At 37.4% G+C, this 18,813-nt stretch overlaps 1 pseudogene; it reads left to right on the plus strand.

Annotated features, from left to right (window-relative positions):
* The first annotated feature begins 12,006 nt into the window (after window positions 1-12,006).
* LOC131834596 (small ribosomal subunit protein uS11-like) lies at window positions 12,007-13,347 on the plus strand (annotated as a pseudogene).
* Window positions 13,348-18,813: the final 5,466 nt, after the last annotated feature.

Genomic DNA, 18,813 nt, shown 5'->3' on the forward strand with positions numbered 1-18,813 from the left:
AGAGGAATGGGCCAAGCAGGGTAAGCAGGTTTTGGATTGGTTAGTTTGAATAATATCATTGGGCTCTGGGGCTGTTTCTTGTTATCTGACACCTATCCCTGGGGTGATTAAGTCTGGTGGATAGTGACCCAGAATGTAAGAGTTTGATGAAGGACACAATTGAGGGTATAGACCTAAGTTGTTTGGTCTACATATGAAAGACATGTCTGCAGACCCGTTGCTTATAATCCCTAAGAATCGCTAACACTGTGAAGGGCAGTGCCTCCAGATCAGCCAAGGCCCAGATGTCAAGCATCACAACACAGAAAGTAGAAAGACATGGTTAGCACTGTCACTGCCCCTTAACTGGATTGCTTGCAATGTTCTTTTACCCTTGTGAAAAAACCTTACTCCTTGTAGGCAGAGTGACCTTTTGCAAGCCTACATTTGACTGGGTCACTAGCCAGTTTACAACTGTGCAGGAGCTTCCTGATGCCCTTGGGTGAAAGATCAAAGTCATTCACAGGGCTGTAGTGTAGATAGATCTCTTTCCCAACCTCATCCCACACAGCTCTCCCCCTGGGTCTCTGTGCTTCAGGCAACCTGGCCTGTCAGTTCTTGCAACATGCCTTGTTCCTCCACCTACTGGGCCTTTGCACCTGCTCTGCCTTCTGTCAGAAAAGCACTTCTTGCTCTGCACCCTCTCCTCCTTCCCTGTTTAACACATGCTTCAAATTTCAGCCCCGATTCACTTCCTCAGAAAAATTTGCATGCTCCCCCCCATTGTGTGATTACTTGCTTGGGTGCACAGTGGTAAAGCTGTGTTGGCCTGGCTGAGTGGGTTCAAATTGCAGCTTTATGGTTTCTACCCTGTTTGACCTTGAATGAGTTATTTAATTTTTTTTGAAAACTCAATTTCTTCCTCTCATAGCATAGGGATAACAATAAGAATATTCTCTTGGGTTTCTGTTAGGATTACATAAGATAACCCACATGTAGTGTTTAATAATTTCTAAAACTTAACTGTTTCATATTAATATATTTCTATTTAGCCTCAGAATTTTTTGTAACCCAGAACTCTTGGCAGCTTCTAGCAATTAGTCAGGATTCAAATTGAGAGCATTTTTACATTCCTGATTAGTAGAATGGCTTGTTAATTATTATCAATCACTTCAGAAGGTTAATAGAAGCTAATTAATAATTTAGATACTGTTAGGGAACTGACATTTGCTCACCATGGGTGACAAAATGATTTTTTTGCTTATCTGCCATGACATATACTATCATCCTTTTTTGTTAATGGAGACTTCTATGTATAACTATCATAATACAGAGAAAAATAGAAATAAGAAACTACGAAAGCAAATGTAAGGGTATCATTATTAACTGGCTTTTTCTCACTTTATGCAGGTAAAATTTCATTTTGATTTCTGAATTTCTTCTGATAAGGTCTTACTTTGATTAGGGCAAAAGAATGAGGCATGATGAACATGTTCATGTACAAAGATTGGCTTGATCAACGGTTAGTAAGGGCTGGGAGTGGAGGGAAGGACTGACTACAACGGATTATGAGGGAATTTTGGCTGGTGATGGCACTGTTCTGATTATTGATTGTGGCGCTGGTTATACAACAGCATGCATTTGTCAAAACTAATGGAGTTGGCATTTAAAATGTGAATTTGACTCTATGCAAATTATATCTCGCTTTAAAAAAGATTAAATTGATAATTTGATTTTCTCCTAACCTTAGGAACTGTTAGTAGTGACATTGCTTTTCCATTACGTATTGAAGAGGTCAAGAATACATTTGTATATTCACAAGACCATGATCCAGTGATAATGTCAAACCTTAAAACTAATCATAAGTGTAGTTCTACTTAAGTAATTGTTCTTACTATGGAAAGTGTGGAAAGTAGGAAATGGGAAGTGTGTACACAAGACACAGCATCCAAAGAGGACTTCTAAGAAGCTGCAGTTTAACCTAAATACATAGAATATAGAAAATTCTAGATTTTTTGTAAAAATGATAAGAACATCTTCAGATAATGTAACTACTGTGTATAATGTTAAAATGGAGTGTGAAGGTACAGATTGAGGACTCTAGAGTTCATGCTTGCTTTTTTTTTTTAAAGGTTTATTTATTTATTTGAGAGAGAGAGAGGGGGGTAGAGGCAGAGGAGGATAGAATCTCAAGCAGATTTTGTGCTGAGCACAGAGACCGATGCCAGGCTTGATCTTATGACCCTGAGATCATGACCTGAGCCAAAACCAAGAGTCTAAGGTTTAACTGACTGTGTCACCCAGGCACCTCTAGAGTACATGCTTTCAATACCAAAATGACTTATGACTGCTAATTTAACCTTGCTGCAAATAGAATTACATTCTTGATTTTGATGGGTAAAAGGAGATTTTATTATATTTGCTTGGCCCTCATTCCTAGTCAATACAGAGTGTGAATGCTTTCTGCAGAAACATATGACTTCTTGGGAAATATGAGTTATCTATTGAACCAGAGGTGAAAAGAAAAAAATAAAAATAAATAAACAAAAAAACCCTAAACGAACAACAAACCAAAAACCAAACCAAAACAAAAGTATTGAGAAGGTTGTAACTATCCAGAAGAAAATGCTATTATTGTTATTTCTTTCTCTCTCTCTTTTTTTTTTAATTTTTAAGAGATTTATTTATGTATTTATTTATTTTAGAGATTGAGAGAAAGAGAGTGCAAAGGGGAGGAAGAAAGGGAGAGAGAGAATCCCAAGCAGACTCTCTGCTAAGCATGGAGTCCTCCCTCTGTGTAACCATCAGTTTGTTCTCTATAGTTAAGACTCCCGTTTTTGGTTTGTATCTTTTTTTCTTTGTTCATTTATTTTGTTTCTTAATTTACACACATATGTAAATTAAGAAACAAAATAAATTAAGAAATTTAAATGTAAATTAAGAAATTATGTGGTATTGTCTTTTCTGACAAACTTATTTCACTTATATTGTTTAGATACACCAAGGTTGTTGCAAATGGCAAGATTTCCTTCTTTTTTTATGGCCGAGTAATATTCCATTGTATGTGCATACCACATCTTTAGCCATTCATTTATTAATGGACACCAGGCTGCTTCCATAATTTGGCTATTATAAATAATGCTGCTATAAACATAGGGGAGCATATATCTTTTCAAATTAGTGTTTCATATTCTCTGGGTAAATACCCAGTAGTGGAATTACTGGATCACATTTTAATTCTAATTTTGATTTTTTGAGAAACTCAAAAAATCTGTTTTCTCCCATGGCTGCATAAGTTTGTACTCCCACCAACAGGGCACAAGAGTTTCTTTTTCTCTACATCCTCAAGAACATTTTTCATTTCTGGTATTTTTGATTTTAGCCATTCTTACATATGTGAGGTGATATCTCATTGTGGTATTGATTTGCATTTCCCTGATTATTAGTGATATTGAGCAACTTTTCTTGTGTCTGTTGGCTGTCTATATGTCTTCTTTTTAAAAAAAAATTATTTATTTATTTGAGAGAGAGAGAGCCTGAGAGGGGAGAAGGTCAGAGGGAAAAGCAGGCTCCCCATGCAGTTGGGAGCCCGATGTGGAACTCAATCCCAGGACTCTGGGACCATGACGTGAGCCAAAGGCAGTCGCCCAACCAACTGAACCACCCAGGGTCCCCTGTTTATATGTCTTCTTTGGAGAAATATCTGTTCATGTGTTCTCTCTACTTTTAATTGGATTATTGGTTTATTTTGGTGTTGTGTTTTATAAAATACCTCTATATTTTAGATACTAACCCTTTACCAACTATGAGTTTTGCAAATACCTTCTCCCAGTCAGTAGGTTGTCTTTTAGTTTTGTTGATAGTTTCCTTTGCTGTGCAGATGCTTTTTATTTTGATGTAGTCCCAGTTTTTGTTTTTGTTTCCCTTGACTCGGGAAACATCTAGAAAAATGTTGCTGTGGCTGATGTCAGAGAAATTATTACCTGTGCTCTCTTCTAGGATTTTTATGGTTTCAGGTTTCACATTTAGGTCTTAATCCACTTTGAGTTCATTTTTGTGTATGGTGGGAGAAAGTGGTTTAGTTTCTTTAGTTTTCATGTAGCTGTCCAGTTTTCTCAACATCATTTGTTGACAAGACTGTCTTTTTTCCATTATATATTTTTTCATCCTTTGTTGAAAATTAATTGACTAAATAATTGTGGGGATTTCAGGGGTGTCTATTCTGTTCCATTGATCTATGTGTCCATTTTTGTGACAATTACCATACTGTTTTGATTACTATAGTTCTGTGGTATATCTTAAATGTTGGTATTATGGGGTGCCTGGGTGGGTCAGTGGTTTAAGCCTTTGCCTTTGGCTCAGGTCATGGTCTCAGTGTCCTGGGATCGAGCCCCGCATCGGGCCCTCTGTTCGGCATGGAGCCCGCTTCCTTCTCTCTCTGCCTGTCTCTCTGCCTACTTGTGATCTCTCTCTGTTAAATAAATAAATGAAATCTTAAAAAAAAAAAAAAGCTGGTATGATACCTTCAGTTTTATTCTTCTTTATAAAGATTGCTTTGGCTATTTGGGGTTTTCTGTGGTTCCACAGAAATTTTAGGATTGTTTGTTTTAGCTTTGTGAAAAATGCTCTTGGTATTTTGATAAGAATTGCATTTAATCTGTATATTGCTTTGGGTTGTGTTGGCATTTTAACAATATTTGTTCTTCTAATCCATGAGCATGCAATATCTTTCCACTTGTTTGTGTCATCCCCTTCATCAATGTTTTGTAGTTTTCAGAGTACAGGTCTTTCATTTCCTTGGTTAAGTTTATTTCTAAGTGTTTTATTACTTTTGGTGTAGTTGTAAATGGGATTGCTTTCTTAGTTTCTCTTTCTTCTGCTTTGTTATTAGCGTATAGAATTGCAACCTACTTCTGTATATTGATTTTGTGTCCTGTGACCTTACTGAATTCATTTATCAGTTCTAGCATTTTTTTTTTTTTTTTGTTAAGTCTTTGGGGTTATCGGTATAGAGTATTATGTCATCTGCATATAGTGAAAAATTTTTCCTTCCTTACTAATTTGGATGCCTTTTATTTGTTTTTCTTGTCTGATTGCTGTGGTTAGGACTTCCAGAACTATGTTGAATAAAAGTGGTAGGAGTGGACATTTTGTCTTTCCTGATCTAGGGGAAACCTCTCAGTTTTTCACCCACTGCGTATATGTTAGCTATGGGTTTTTCATGTATGGCCTTTATTATGTTGAAGTATGTTCCCTCTAAAATTAATTAATTGAGAGTTTTTATCAGGAATGGATGTTGTAGGGGCGCCTGGGATGTTGTAGGATCAGTGGGTTAAAGCCTCTGCCTTTGGCTCAGGTCATGATCCTGGGGTCCTGGGAAGGAGTCCCACATTGGTCTCTCTGCTCAGCAGGGATCCTGCTTCCCTTCCTCTCTCTCTGCCTATTTGTGATCTCTGTCTGTCAAATAAATAAATAAAATCTTAAAAAAAATGGAATGGATGTTGTACTTGTCAAATGGTTTTTCTACATCTATTTATATGGCTTTACTTCTGTCTCTTTTGATATGATGTATCTATCCTGTTGATTCATTTGCAAGTATTGAGCCACTCTTGCATCCCAGGAATGAGTGTGGTGAATGATTTTTTTCAATGTATTTGTGGTTTTGACTTGCTAGTATTTTGTGGAAGATTTTTGTAGTATTTTCATCAAAGTTATTGACCTACAGTTCCCTCTCTCATTTCTTTTCTTTTTTTTTTTTTTTTTTTGGTAGTGTTTTTTGGTCTGGTTTTGGTATCAGGGTAATGCTGGCCTCTTAGAATGATTTGGGAAGCTTTTCTTCCTCTTCTATATTTTTTGGATAGTGTGAGAAGAATAGGTATTGACTCTTCTTTAAATGTTTGTTAGAATTCACCTGTGACGCCAGCTGGTCTTGGACTTTTGTTTGTGGGGAGTTTTTTGATTATTGATTTAATTTCATTCCTGATAATCCATTTGCTCATATTTTCTATTTCTTCCTGATTCAGTATTCAGAGGTTATATGTTTCTAGTGTGTCCAATTTTTTTTGGCATATAATTTTTCATAATATTCTTTTATAATCTTTCATATTTCTGTGTTGTCAATTTTTATTTCTCCCTCTCATTTCTGATTTTGCTTGAGTACTCTTTCTTTCTCTCTCTTTCTTTTTTGGATAACTATGGCTAAAGGTTTATCAATTTTGTTGATCTCTTCAAAGAACTAGTTCCTGGTTTCATTGTTCTGTTCTATTGTTGTTGTTTTATTTATTTATTATTTTTTTTAAAGATTTATTTATTTATTTGACAGAGAGAGGTCACAAGTAGGCAGAGAGGCAGGCAGAGAGAGAGGAGGAAGCAGGCTCCCCGCCGAGCAGAGAGCCCGATGCGGAACTCGATCCCAGGACCCTGAGATCATGACCTGAGCCGAAGGCAGCGGCTTAATTCACTGAGCCACCCAGGCGCCCCTGTTGTTGTTGTTTTAGTTGCTGTTTCATTTATCTCTAATCTTTATTATTTCCTTACTTCTACTGTTTTTTTTTTTTTAATAGCTCCTGAGGTATAAGAGTAGGTTGTTTATTTGAGATTTTTTCTTTCTTCTTGAGGTAGACCTGTATTACTATAAACTTCCCCCTTAGAACAGATTTTATTGCATTACAAAGATTTTGGACACTTCTGTTTTTATTTTCATTTGTCTCCATACATTATTTAATTTTCACTTTGATGTTTTGGTTGACCCATTCATTGTTTAATAACATATTATATTCAACTTCCATGTATTTCTTTTTCCTAGATTTTTTTCTTGTAGCTGATTTCTGCTTTCACAGTGTTATGGTTAGAATAGATGTGTGGTATGATTTCAGTATTTTTGAGTTTGTTAAGACTTATTTTGTGGTCTAATATGTGACCTGTTTTAGAGAATGATCCATGTGTACTTCAGAAGAATGTGTATTCTGCTGCTTTAGGTTGGAATGTTCTGAATATACCTATTAGATCCATCTTGTCCAATGTGTCATTCAAAGCCACTCTTTCCTTGTTGGTTTTCTATTTGGATGGCCTATCCATTGATGTAACTAAGGTGTTTAAATCTTCTATTACTATTCTGTTACTATAAATTACTTCTTTATGTTTGTATTAACTGTCTTATGCATTTAGGTGCTCTCATATTCATAGCATAAATATTTAAAATTGCTATATTTTCTGGTTGAATTGTTCCCTTCATGATTTTAGACAGTCCTTCCTGTTACAGTTGTGGTTTTAAAGTCTATTTTGTCTCATATAGGTATTGCGACCCTAGCTTTCTTTCCACTTCCATTTGCATGATAAATGCTTTACCATCATTTCACTTTCAATCTGCATGTTAGATCTGAAATGAATCTCTTGTAGGCAACATATAGATGGGTATTTCTTTTTTTTATCCATTCTGTGGTTGTCTATGTCTTTTGATTGGAGCATTTCATCCATTTACATTCAAAGTTATTATTATAGGCATGCACTTTTTGCCATTTTGTTACTTGTTTTATGGTTGTTTTTGCAGTTCTTTGGTCCTTTTTTCTTTTGCTCTCTTCTTTCATTTGCTTGTTGGCTTTATTTAGTGATATATTTGAATTCATTTTTCTTTATCTTTTGTATATCTATTACTGATTTTTGACTTGGAGTTACCATTAGGTTTGTATATAACATCATATTCATATAGCAATTTATATTAGTTGATGGTCACTTAAGCTTGAACCCATTTTTTCCTCCTCCCCCACCATATTTCAGGTATCTATGTTATATTCCACACCCTTTTATTTTGTGAATCCCTTGTCTGATTTCTATAGATATGCTTGTTATTAATACTTTTGTGTTTCTTACTTTCTACTCCTACTTACTATTTCTTCTTTTCTACTCCAAGAGTCCCCTTTAACATTTCTTGTAAGACTGGTTTATTGTTCATGAATTCTCTTATCTTTTGTTTGTATTCTTGCTGGGTAGTATATTCTTGGCTGCAGATTTTTTTTTTCTTTCAGCATTTTGAATATATCATTCCACTCTCTTCTAACTTACAGTGTTTCTGCTGAAAAGTCAGTTGATAATGTTATGGGGTTTCCTTTGTATGTAACTGTTTTCATTTCACTCATTGCTTTTAAAATTCTGTCTTTATCACTCCTTTTTGTCATTTTACTTACTATGAGTCTTGGTGAGGGCCTCCATGGGTTGATTTTTTGGGGGGGCTTCTCTGTATTATTGTTATTTCTAATAGTTCTATTCCACAGAAAAACCTTACCTCTGGCTATCATGAGCTCTTTTTCTAGTTTAAAAAAAAATGAGTCTGTTTTATGTTTGAAGGTGCAAGACTAGCCATGTCTCTTCATTTTATTTTCCCTGGAGTGACCCACTTATGAACTATTAATAGGTTATTTCTTGCATTTGTTGAATATTATGAATCCTTTACTGTATTCTGGGCATTGTACTAGGTATTTGGAAATCAAGGACCCATTACCAAGATATTTTCTTATTACTGCTAAGTTTATTGGATTTTCACATTACCTATATCAGCTTACTTCCATTTTAAGATAATCAGAATTACATTATTTTTAAAGATTTATTTATTCATTCCTGAGAGAGAGTGTGTGGTGAGGAGCAGAAGGAGAGGGAAAGAGAGAATCCCAAGGTGTCTCCTATGGAGCACAAAGCTCAACATGGGGCTCAATTTCATGACCCTGAGATCATGACCTGAGCTGAAACCAAGGGTCAGTTGCTTAGCTAACTGAGCCACCTAGGTTCCCCCCGAATTACAATTTTTAAAAAAGTTTCTCTGCAATAACACTGTTTGGTGCTCACATATTATCATAATGTATATTACTAAAATTCCTGTCACAGATTCATAAAGCCTATATATATGCATGAAGAACAAATATTAATAGATTAATATTTTAGTTTCAAAGATTTGGATATGTGAGCACTTAACCCTTTATCCATTCATCAAAAATATTTCTTTAGGACTTACCACATGGCCAGCAATGTTTTGGATATAGGAGATACAGCAGTAAACAGGGTAGATAAGGCAACTGCCCTTTTGAAGTTTATATCCTAGTGAGGTATAATAGACAAATAAAAGAGTGAGTAAACAGGGTAAGTTCAGGGAGTAAGGTGAATAGAGCAACATGACTGAAGATAAGCTCCTTCAGTCAGGGGCACTCTCTGAGGAAGTGACATTTGACAAAACACCTGAGCAATGAGAAGGAGTGGTATTCAAAAAGGGAAGAAGAGCTTTCAGATGGAGAGGATGTAGGTGTAAAAGTTCTGTGGAGAGAATGCTCCTATTCTAGGATCAGAAAATACACAGGGCAAGCAGGGGTCTATGTGGGAGGTGAGTAGGATTAGCTGAGGTGAGGAGTCAGCAGAGGCTGGGCCACTTATGGCTCTGCAGGCCAAGTGACAAAAGTTGGATTCATCCACAGTGCATAAAAAATAACTGGGGTATTTTTAGCAGAACATTGAAAGACTTTTAAGAAAACTTTATTTGGAAATAATTTCAGATATACAGAAAATTTAAAAAGCACAAAGAATATCTCTGTATTCTTTACTCAGACTTACTTATTGTTAAGATTTTGCTCAATTTCCTTCACCATTTTTTATGTCTATCTCAGAATCCTTTTTATCTGAACCATTTGAGAGTAAATTGCATACATTATGGTCTTTAAATTCTATACTTCAATGTTTATTTCCTTAAAAAAGGCGATACTTATCTGAGGGTCAATTTGAAGTGTCAACTTGAGTGGGTCGTGGGGTACCCAGATATTTGGTCCAACATTATTTTAGGTGTGTATGTGAGGGTGTTTTGGATGAGATTAACATTTAAATCTGTAGACCGAGTAAAGCAAATTGCCTTTCCCATTGTAGATGGGCTTTATCCAGTCAGTTGAAAGCATGTATAAAATAAAAACTCTGACCTTCTCCAAATAAGAGCATTATTCCTGCCTGATAGCTTTTGAACTGAAACATCAGTGTTTACCCTGCTTTCAGATTCAAACTGAAACACTGATTGTCCCTGGGTCTTAAGCCTGCTGACCTTGGCACTGGGACTACACATTAGCTTTCCTGGTTCTCCAGCTTGCTGACTCACCCTGCAGATTTGGGGACTTGTGGTCTCCATAATCATGTGAGCCAACTCTTTATTATCTATCCATCCATGCATCTATCTATTGTCTATGTATGTATGTATGTATGCATCTATCTATCTGTCCACGTAGCCATCTATGTCCTATTGATTCTGTTTCTCTGGAGAACCTTGACTAATACGTCCTACATAATAACAGAGAAGTTATCAACCTAAGTAAAATTTATTATAAATATAGTAGTTTTATCCAGAATACCATCTGTTTTCCAGTTACATCAATTGAATCAGTCAAGTCCTTTACAGTATTCTTTTTTCTCTTCCAGTACAGAATCCAGTCTATAATCACATATTGCATTTGATTTTCAAGTCTTAGCTCTTTTAATCTGGAACAATTTCCCAGCTTTCTTGTCCCCCCTTTTATGATTATTGACAGTTTTGAAACATTCGGTCTCATACCTCTCAACCAGCCCTGCCCTGCCAACCCCATTTTAATAGCTAGATCTCCATTTTGGGGTCTGTGTAATATTTTCTCTTGATTAGATTCAGGTTATGCATTCTTGGCAGAAATAACATAGAACTGATGTTTGTCTTTCTCAGGATATCTCATCTGGAGACATGCAATGTCCACCTGCCCATCCTTTGTGATAATAATTTTAATCACTCAGTCATTGTGTTTTCCAGTGTGTCCACTGTATTGTTATTATTTTCTCCTTGCTGCTAATAAAAAATTATGCAGATATCCTGGTCCTTACCAAAATTTACTCCCTAGATTTCACATTTCTTTATGATCCTTGCCTGAATTCTTCTTTACTGTGATGCTTACAAAATGATGATTTTCCTTATACAATATTCACACCATGTTTACAACATGCTACCATAAACAAGAGCTTTCCCTTCTTCTTCACACTTTGTTTCATTTTATTATCTGTGTGGAATTGTAGATTTCTGTTTTTTAATGATTTATGATTACTTATTGCCTTTAATTATTTTATTTCTTAAATTGTCCCAGTGGGAGCTCCTTCAAACTATTCTCTGTGTCCATGTGACAAGTCCTCCTTATTTGGGGAAGGGAGCATTTCCTTAAGTTTTCAACAAAAGTGTGGTTCACAGCTTTCTAACACAATCTACTCAGGTGCTTTCCTGATGTAATCTGAATCCAGCCCGCATATGCAGAGGATTGGTAGAGACGGAAGAAAGAGGCAGGACACTCCATATTGATAGGTGACAATTTTAATAATAGCAAAGAGAGCTTACATATGAGGCTTGTCTTGGGCAGCAACAAAATGAATGTTTTCCCACACCTTCCCTTCAAATCTTGAGAGGCCCTAATGGCTCAGTCGCGTAGACTGTGCGGGTACTTTCAACATCACATCATCATCTTTAGGCTTGTCCTTGGAGTAGCATCTGGGAGTGGGAAAAGCAAGCTGAACTCATGTTCCAAGGACAGGGGAAGGGATGAGGTGCCTTGGGGTGCCAAGATCTAGCTCATGGGTCAATGGGTGGTTATACCTCTTTGACCCTGTTCTTCAACAAAAGCGATTTCTCAGTATCTTATTGTACTTAGCTTACCCAGCCTAGAAAATTGTCATTTCTCCAAGAATCTCCGATTCCTTTTAGTGGAGATGATGTCAGAAGTCAAGATCTGGGGTTGTATTCATTTTGTTACTGGGAGTGTTACTGCTCCAAGGTTCTTTCAGCAAATAGAGCTAGGAAATATGCATGTTTGCATGTGTTTGTTTATATTATGTCTGCATGTAGAAACATACATATACTGAAATATTTACACATTTTAGAAATGAAGAGTTCACATCAATACCTCCAATTCCAATCCACCCTCTCAGGGTAACTCTCTTGCCTTCCACAATACCATAATAGGATGTTGGGAGAGCTTTCTGACTACTTTATAGACAATGTACTCTAGGGTAGGCAAGTGTGGAAGTAGGAATGCCAGCTGGGAGATATTGCAGCAGTTCAAGGAACAAGGAATGGTGACTTGGACAAGAGTGACAGTGGTAGAAGTCATGAGAAAAGGTCACGCTTTTATTTTTAAGGTTCAGATTATACAGTAAGGGCAGGATATGTTGTGTGAGAAAAGGAGAGAAGCCATATTTTACTCCTAGAGATTTAATCTGAGTACTGGGTCTGACTCAGTTGGCAGAATTTTCAGTGGAATTGATTTGACACTTTAAAAAAAAGAGCTCCTTTTTAGTAGGATCCATTTAAGATGTGGAAGTGAGCACATGTTCAAGATGACCAATGAAGTCTCCACAAGTCCAGATTCTTTCATTAGGAAAATATTTAAAACTCAAACACTTATATATTTCCTTTACCCTACCTCAGGGAGGTGTTTGGGATACACAAATTTCAGAGGGGAAGCTGTGTGGCTGAGGGAAATATATGGACTTGCCTAATATGAACAAGTTCTGGGTGCAAAGTAAGAAAATGAGCCTGCTTTCGAGACATTCCTTTATTTTATTCTTAAAATTTATTTTACTGCAGTAAGAACATTTAACATGAGATCTACTCCACCCTCTTAACAAATCTAAGTATACAATACAGTACAGTTGTCTAGAGGTACAAGGCTGTACAGTAGATATCCAAATAATTCCTTAACCTCAGAACACATTCAATGTACATTCCAAAGAAATTGCAAAGAAAGCAGGAATTATGTTGCCCACTGTTCCAATCATTATACACTGTTATATATCACAATCATGGAGGAACAAAAAGACCCACTGTCCACTAAGAATATAACTACTTTCCCCTTCCAGTGGCAGACTGGAGAAGACATGCAGAAATGGAAACTTGCAAGGGGAAGGAAAGAAGGAAGAACAGGCCATCAGCCTTGAACCTCACATAGCTGAAGGAAAAAATGTATTTGGTGTGTGCCACATTTTTGCCTCCCCTAATGACACTTTTGTCCATGTCACCAACCTTCCTGGCAAGGAAACAATCTGCTGTGTGACTGGGGGATGAAGGTGAAGGATGACCAAGATGAGTCCTCTCTCTACACTGCTGTGTTGGCTGCCCAGGATATAGACCAGAGGTGCAAGAAGCTGGGCATCACTGCCCTTCACATCAAATTCCGGGCCACAGGAGGAAATAGAACCAAGACCCCTGGACCTGGAGCCCAGTCATCCCTCAGAGCCCTTGCCTACTCAGGATCGAAGATAAGGTGGGTGGAGGATGTCAACCTCATACCCGCTGATAGCACACACAGAAAAGGGGGTCAACCTGGTAGCCATCTCTGAACAGGATTCCTCAAATTATTGTTTTCTCTGAATAAATTGCCTTTGTGTAAGAAAAAAAGAGAATATAACTACATACATTTCTTTATGTTTCCCTCAGTCATGTTAACAGACACACAATTCCTACACTAAAGCCATTATGCACACTTTATGATGTATTTAACTTTTATTTCCTGCTTTATGTCTATTGAGTATTATAAGAGAAGCATTTAAAATGTTTCTCACTATTCCCTGTTTGGGATTACTCATGTCATCTTTTTATAATGTAGATAATCTCTTTCTCCCCTCCTCCCCAGAAACTTCCAAACACATAAAAGCTTCCAGAGTACAGACTTCACAACTCTCATTATCATGCTCTACCTTATGGCTTACATCCTAACTTACTTGAGGATGGGAATGTGTTTCAAATCACATAAAGAATAATGATTAATAATTTATCTACTGATTCATTTGATCCTTTAACCAGATCCCAGCATGTCAAATCTAAGCCCGCTTTCATAGGCAGACCTACTAAACAATCTGATCCACTTTCTTTACTATGGACATTGTTCTCATGAACGAAATTCCCCAGCAATGGCTGGATAGGCACTTGGGTACAAGTTTATCTAAACATACACACAACAGCCTATCTCAGACCCGGAGAGGAATCTCAGCTATCCATGTTTCCCAGGTCTGGATAGACAGTTCCAGTGGGTGATGACACCTGAGGAACAGCTTCCTGTCTGTTCAGTCTAGGACTGCATACTCTATATCTCATGCAAAATTCCAAAGCTCTATCTGAAAATTCTGAACACTGCGGAGCGTTCCTTATCTCTGAGAGCCCAGGGGCCAGTGGAACCAGCACTTCCTGCATTATCGAAACAGGAAACAGAGAATATGATTTATTGAAGATGTTTCATGTTATACTTGTGCATCACCAAGCTCCATACTGCATGAATGTTGACCTCCTCTGCTTCTGGAAACATTAAAGTCTATAATGTACTCGCCCAGAAAATGTAAAGGAAGATTCTTTAGGTGTGGAATAGATGGTGATATGTTGACCTTCAGTCACTTGAGAAACCTGACTGGGATAGACTGATAGGAGGAGGAAGTTGAGGCAAAGGAAACGACTCAGAACTTAAAAAGCCAATTGTTTTAAAGCTGCAGCGTCTGTGGGAATGTGATTTCATACTCATTTTCCCATTACAGTATTGTTTGCGGTGTACTCCCCTCACTGTACTCCCCAGGAGATGATACGTTTACAATTTTTTGGACCTAGACATTTTAACATTTATTTTAAGAGAATGCAAATAGATCAAAATTTGAACATCTAAGTCCACATATAGGAATAAAAGAGTACAATTCTTATATTGGAGAAAGGGGGCTGCACCTTGCACTTCACAGCCACTTTTCTTGACATTTTGTTAGCTATTTCCTGGTAGCAATTCTCAGTGAGGTGTTACTTGGAATTCTGCCAAATCAGTCTTACACAATTTGTTATAATGACCATAGGTCATGATCTTTAACTGTTGGCAGGTGTTCTGGGCTTGCCCTCACTTGAGGAGCCCCAGTTAATCCAGTTTGGTAGAATTCTTTTCTGTTTAGTTCTTGAACATCCTTTTATATACTCTCTTTTTTTTTTTTTTTTTTTTTTTTTTTTTAATTTTTTATTTTTTATAAACATATATTTTTTATATACATATATTTTTATCCCCAGGTCTGTGAATCACCAGGTTTACACACTTCACAGCACTCACCAAATCACATACCCTCCCCAATGTCCATAATCCCACCCCCTTCTCCCCAACCCCCTCCCCCCGGCAACCCTCAGTTTGTTTTGTGAGATTAAGAGTCACTTATGGTTTGTCTCCCTCCCAATCTTAACCAGAAAAATTAGCTAGCTTGAGCTCACACACTCAAATTTCAATGCTGCTTGGAGGGTCGATTTTCAAGAGCTGAGGAACTCTGTTGAGAGCTCTTCACATATCTCTGTCTATTCTCAAAAGATTTTTCAGTGTATTTGTGAAAATAAAAGGAATGTCATAGATAGCAACATATTGTCAAGGGTTACCTGACTGCTCTATATATGCATGTATTAGTCAGCTTGGGTTGTTGTAACAAATATCATAGACTGAGCGACTTGAACAACAGATTATTCATTTCTCACGCTTCTAGAGGCTGCAAAATCCAAGATCAAGGTGCTGGACAAATCTGTTCTCAGTGATCTCTCTTCCTGGCCTGCAGAAGACCACCTTGACAAAAGAGTATCTGTCATCTGGAAAGATAACCTTCTTAAGCAGCTATGATTTCAATAAGTTCAAGAGCAAGAGAAAGTTTGCTGCTCTTGGCTGCAAATGCGTTGGGTGTTTCCAGGACCCGCAGGGTATTCATTCAAAGCCCAGTGTCAAAAGATAGCTTAAACTACAAAACCTGTTTGTGATGCAAACACTAGGGACAGTTTGGCCCTTAGGCACCTTTCAGAGCTGTGCCTGCCCAGGTTTTAAGAGTGGGGAACTAGGAGATAAGGATGATTTTTCTAGTTATCTGGGGCTTCTGGTTCTCCCTTCTGCCCATCTATCCCCATCCATTGAAGTCATTATGCATTCTTGGATTCTCTCACAACCTCACCCATTGGTGACAGGCTTTCCTTCCTATCATGTTGCCTCTCACTCTAGGGCTGCCTCCTCACTCCAGAAAGGACACCCCTCCAGGCTCCATCTAGCCTTAGGCATTTGGAGATTAAGAACAAAAATGAAAACACACACACATAGAAATATATTACTTGTCCAGTGTTCTCAATATCCCTGAGGTGGTTGTATTGTGATATCCCAGTCCCTTTACATTTTCATTACAACTGAGCCCAGCTGATTTTCCTCCAGTCACCAAATAAACACAAAATGGACAGTCCCACTTTCTTCTATTTTTATCAGACTGCCTGCCCTACTCTTCCATGCTAATACTAACTATGACAAGTGACTAAGTTATCTGTTCTATTGTAATTGTTTTTTATGGTTAACCTTTATTTTAAGCAGGTGCTAACTTTTCTGTGAAGGGCTTTTCTCCCAGTGTGGTTAAAAGATTATTGAGTACTGGGGAGAAATAAAGAAGTTATATTACATTTCTTTTCAAAGGTTTTAATTTTTATTAATATCCAGATAATGTAACCAGCTCACTTCTCCAGGTCCCTGTCCTTCTGACTGTTGAGTTCAGGTAGTAATACATAAAAGAAAGAATGGCTATGGACAGGTTCACAAAAACAAGTGATTACCTGGAATAACCTATAAATGCTCAGAAAACTCCCATGCACTATGTTCATGACACAGCAGAATTCATTACTCAAAACTCATTCCTGTCTTGAAGTCTAACCAGAGTCCCTTAAACTTTCACACACAGGAATGTCTTTTTCATGATAAAAAAAAAAAAAAAAAAAAAAAAAAAAAATCATAGATCTATAATAGGGAAATGTTGACTGAGAAAATATCTGAAATATTTGAGAATATCAAAACATCAATTCAACATTTTAAGATACAATTGGATTTTATCAGTGGTCATATCATCTAGATACATTTGAATAATGATAGCACATATGTGTGAGAAGCTTATTTAGGCTACAGGCAAAGCTTTTGTGACATTCATAGTAGGCAATTGAAAAATATTGAAGAGGTTTGTCTTTATTCTTTTTCCATATTTGTCTTATTCAGAAAAATTATTTACCATTAATTTGAAAAATAAAACACATAAACATATGTAAGTCACACAAACATTCCGAGGTACCCTCCACCAGGAGTCTGGCCCTTGTAGTTCTGCTAACCCTGGCCAAGTGATGGCTGGCAAATAAATCCATTTTCTAGTTTTTAATGTCCTCCTCTGTTAAAAGAGGAGTTAGAGCCAGACTTTTTCTGTTCTAAATTTTATACTCCCTCACTTATGTCTTAATACTTTTCCTTTCTTTCAGCTTTCTTTCCATTTTCTAAGGGGCTGAGCTTCTTTTCAAAACAGGGCCTGACCCCAGTGAGACACACCTCTGTGTGTGTCCAGGAGAGGTAGGCACTGAGGAAGCTGAGTGACTTTGCTGCTCTGTGGTTGTTGGAGGAGGAGGTCACTGAGAATAAGCTTAATTTCTGGAGAATCTACTCCATGATAGCCAGAAGCCAGGCTGGATTCCTGGAAAGGAAGGAAGCCACATTAAAGGTATACTTCAAGGTCATGAATAAAGAGCCAATGGTGGAGAGCTTGGGTCTCAGCTAAAATGAGCCTTCAATTTCTCAATCCTTCCTATATTCAATCTTTCCCTAACCAAGGAGAAAATCATCTAGTACCTGTGAACAATCAACCAAGTACAAAACATAAAGCTCTGTCCTTTGAGGATCTGCCTGGTAGCAGAATTCTTACCTATGATAATAGTAATAGTAATTTTTTTAAAGATTTTTTAAAAAAATTATTTGACAGACAGAGATCACAAGTAGGCAGAGAGGCAGGCAGGGGGCGGTGGGGGTGGGGGGAGCAGTCTCCCTGCCAGGCAGAAAGCCCGATGTGGGGCTCGATCCCAGTACCCCAGGACCATGACCCAAGCCGAAGGCAGAGGCCTTAACCCACTGAGCCACCCAGGCACACCAATGGTTATAGTAATTTTAATTTTAATAGTAATTTTATATGTGCCAACCACTACCCATAGATTCTTCACATGTATTCCCTCTTTAAAACTCACTGCAAGACTTTGCTGTACACGTGATTTTTATACTCAGTTTATAAATGAAGAAACAGATACACAGAGGCTAAGTAGCTCCCTAAAATCACAGCAGTAGTAAATGTTGAGCTCTAATTCAAACCCAGGACTGTCTCATTTGCTCCTTCTCTCTCTTCTGAACCAGGAAGCTATCTCTTAATCCCATATCTACACATGGGGTTCTCTGTTGCTTTTGCTAGACTCTAATTAGTTATAAATCTTTCCTATTCTTAATTCTTAATATGCACTGTTGGAGACAGTAAGCCATGGTTAAAAAGGGGAACTCTGAAGCCACAGGGCCTGGGTTAAAATCCTGTGTAATTTTGGACAAGCTATTTAATCCTTTCTGTCTCAATTTTCTCATCAGAAAAAGGAGGTTAAGAATGAGACTTACCTCAAATGGTTCTTTGACTTTGAAATTGAATAAGACAAAATATGAGTATCTGTTACAATAGTGTTTGAGTAGCATGCACTCAATGAATATTAAGTGTTATTATTTTCCCTGCTTATTTCCCTGCTTTCTTCTTATAAGAAACATACACTGCACTGCCTGTGTTTTAAAGCTATATTTAGAAGGTCTGTGCCTATGGTTATCTGTACCAACAGGGACTGGCAAAGCATTTATTTCTCATAGTTCTGGACACTGAGAATTCTAGGATCCTGGTGCTGACAGATTTCATGTCTGGTGAGAGCCTGCTTCCTGGTTCATAGATGGCTGTCTTTGCACTGTGCCCTCCCATGGCAGAAGGGGCAAGGGAGATAGG

Source organism: Mustela lutreola, chromosome 6 (genome assembly GCF_030435805.1).
Source record: "Mustela lutreola isolate mMusLut2 chromosome 6, mMusLut2.pri, whole genome shotgun sequence".
NCBI classification, from domain to species: Eukaryota; Metazoa; Chordata; class Mammalia; order Carnivora; family Mustelidae; genus Mustela; species Mustela lutreola.